Consider the following 3505-nt stretch of genomic DNA (forward strand, 5'->3'; position numbering starts at 1 on the left):
AAAAAAAAAAAAAAAAAAGAAAAAGAAAAAAGAAAATTAGCTTGTCTTTGTCAGACCAACCTATGTAGATGCCATGGGAAAGAACTGGATCCTCCCACTGTGCCCTTGGGAATGGGATTTTTAGCACTGAATCCTCTTTCTTCAGCTAATTCTGAAGATGACACTGCCCACCAAAGTTTTGCCTATAATCCTGTGGTGTGAGTATGAAATGTACCACAGACCTACAGTGAAGGCTTGGTCCTCGAGGTGGCGGTACTCAGAAGTGGGGCCTTGAGACTGACAGAAGCATGAGGGATCAAAGCTAGGATCATAGCTGAAGGATCATTAGAAGGTAGGCCTTGTTGGAGAAGTAGGTCCCTGGAGGTTCCTTCTTCCTTCTTACCGCTGTACTGGTTTTCTATAGATGAGGTCTTTTGTATCCCAGGCTGGTCTTGAACTCACGATATTGCTGAGGCTAACCTTGAACACCTGATCCCAGGGTTTCCTGCAGATGAGGAAAAAAACCCTACCAACTTGAATTACAGCCCAGTGCTAGAGGTGCCCCCTGAAGGGCCTGTAGTGTGCTCAGTCTTTTGTTTTTTTCTCTTTCTCTGCCTCCTGGAAGCCATAAGTAGCTTTGCCCCTCACCATAACACTCTCTGCCTCAGGAGCACTAGAAGCAAAGGAGCCGATGACCACAGACACACCTCTGAAGCAACGAGCCAAAATCCAGTGTTCTGCTTCTCAAACTGTTGTCTTTGGTGTTTGTCACACTGACAGCTCACAACCCTCATGAAGAAAAGCCAGGGATCCCCAACCTCTGACTCAGAGACTAGGTGAGGCATGTTATTAAGTTGCTGAATTTGAAATTTGGGAAACTTGTTATTGTGGTTAGTTTGCGTCTTTAAAACAAAACAAAACAAAACAGGGTTTAAACAGGGTTTCTCTGTACAGCCCTGGCCATCCTGGAACTCTGTAGATCAGGCTGGCCTTGAACTCACAAAGAACCACCTGCTTCTACCACCCAAATTCTGCAATTAAAGGTGTGCTCTACCACTGTTCCTTGAACTTTCCGATGCTCCTCTGCACCTCCTGAGTGCTGGCTTAACAGGCCTTCACTACTCTATCAGGTTTCATGTGACTCTGGGGTCAACACAGCTATAAGGATCTGTGTGAGTTCAAGGCCATCTTGGTCTATGTAGTGAGTTTCAGGACAGCCAGCGCTATGTAGAGAGATCCTGTCTGAAAAAAAAAAAATTAAAATCAAACCAACAAACATAAATCCTGAAACTCCTCAGGAATAATTAGACACAAAAGCAGTAAGTGAGGTAGTGTGTAGGCTCTAGTGGAAAGGATCTTTGTTCTTGTTTTGAGACAAAGTCTTTCACAGTCTAGGCTGGCCTCGAATTCCTTTTCTCAGCCTCTCAAGAGCTGAGAAGAAAGGTGAATGCTACCACACGGGCCTTAATTCTATATTGTTTCAGTCATCTCTCAGCTTGTTAGTTCTTGTTAACTTGATAAAAGATAGAGTCATCTAGAAAGAGGGAAGCTCATCTGAGAAAATGTTAACATTAGACTGGCCCGTAGGCAAGTTTACAGGAGTGTCTTCTTCAGTAATAGTTGCTAGGAGGCCCAGCCCATTGTGAGAGGCGCCAATCCAGGAAGGTGGTCCTCATTTGTACAAGGAAGATAGCTGAACAAGCCAGGACGAGCAAGCCAGCAAACTTCAGTTCCTGCGTGGAGTCCCTGCTCTGACCCTTCCTTCTTGATGAGCCCTAAGCTAAAAGATGAAATAAACCCATTCTTCCCCAAGTGTTTTATCACAGCAACAGAAAACGAACTAAGATAGTCTCTGTCACTGGGGCAGAAACTACATTTAATTTCATTAAGCAAAACTGCCAGATTCAGGAGAGCAAAAAGCAAAGTAATCAGTTTGTTGGTGGACTAGAAACTGATTTTCTGTGGAACTCTTCAAGATTTAAATGATGCCCCACCCCCTCAGTTTGTAAGGCCCTGTGTGGTGGTCTAAAGCATTAATCCCAGCACTCTGGAGGCAGATCTCTTGTGAGTTCCAGGCTAGCCAGGGCTACACAGCTGAGACACTGTCTTTAAAAAAGCAGGGTTGAGGATGCAGTAGACACTGAGACCTGGGTTCAAGTCCCAGCACTGAAAGACAACAACAAAACCAAACTGAGCTGAGGAGACACAAAAGGACTTGGCAGGCATGAAGACGTAGCCCTTGTGTAAAACAGCCAAGCATGGCAGCATGCATCTGTACCCCAACGGCTGGCAGGTGAAGACCATCTGTAGGGAATGTGTATTGTTAATATGGGCATGGCCTGTCAAGGACAGCCATGTCTCAGGCTCACGGGAGCGCTGTAGCCTGACAGGCTGTGCTTTCTCCCTCTAGATGTTTACAGCCCGAAGACTGCTCTCCTATAGGAAGGAAGGGTGCCTACAGAGACAACTAAGACAGCCACTGAGCTCTGCGGTGTGCAATGACTCTGGTCCAACTGCCTATAATGAGCACACACAGAGTTACCAGGGTGCTCAGCTCTCCATCAGAGAGCCCAACCTGCCCGACTCCAGCGTTTCTGTTCATATGTCTGTGTGTCTGTCCTTTCTTCATTCCTTGACACCCCAGTTAGGTCATCCGTCCCTGGAGCTGTGCAAGGACAACGCACAGGTAGATCACTGGGGTGCTGGCCTGGCCGCCTAGCAGAATCAGAGAGTTCCAGGCCTGAGAGACCCTTTAAAAAAAACAAACAAACTGTAGAAAGAATATCTTGTGTATGATATGGATGTATTACCTGTATAACTCAAAAGCCTACAGCCTATGGCTTAGGCAGGAAATCGAGGTGGGGTATCCAGGAAAGAGAAGGGATTCTGGGCGAGAGCCAGGAGGGAAATTCACTGGGAAGATGTCACGGGATACCTGAGCACAGGTAACCAGCCACATGGCGGAATGTAGGCTAGAATACGTGGGGTATTTTAAGTTCTATCTAGTCAGAGAAAGGCCTAGCTATAGGGCCAAGGTTTTTGTAAATGCATTTGAGTCTGAGTGTTCTTTCTGGGAGCATGGGGCTGGAGAGAAGACCCCAAGGACTAACTAACTACTACAAAATGGCACCCAACTTGGGGCTCGAGTTGGGGGAGGGGAAATAGCCTTGAAAAAGCTAGTTGTAGCATTTAATGGATAAACAGACCTGCAAACAACAAAGAACTAATGTGGATGGCCCCTAAGGAACAAGACCTAAAACTGACTTCTGGTGTGAACCACACACACACACACACACACACACACACACACACACACACACTGCTGTTGTGGCATGTGCCAGTAAAGACAGAACCTGGGAGGTAGAGACAGGAGGATCAGGAGTTTAAAGACATCTTTTGTACAGCCAGGGCTACACAGAGAAACCCTGTCTCAAAAATAAATAAATAAATAAATAAATAAATAGACATCTTTTGTAGCAGGAATGGCAGGGCCACCTCTATGTAAACACCATTGCGGGGGGGGGGG

General features: G+C 46.2%; 1 long non-coding RNA gene across 1 annotated transcript in view; it reads right to left on the reverse strand.

The window, feature by feature from the left end:
- Positions 1-405: 405 nt before the first annotated feature.
- LOC116096799 overlaps positions 406-3505 on the reverse strand; it is a 27784-nt gene continuing 24684 nt past the window's right edge. Inside the window, exon 4 of the long non-coding RNA XR_004121117.1 lies at positions 406-484. This is a non-coding gene — a long non-coding RNA (uncharacterized LOC116096799). The remainder of the gene's footprint in view (positions 485-3505) is intronic.

Source organism: Mastomys coucha, unplaced genomic scaffold (assembly GCF_008632895.1).
Source record: "Mastomys coucha isolate ucsf_1 unplaced genomic scaffold, UCSF_Mcou_1 pScaffold18, whole genome shotgun sequence".
NCBI classification, from domain to species: Eukaryota; Metazoa; Chordata; class Mammalia; order Rodentia; family Muridae; genus Mastomys; species Mastomys coucha.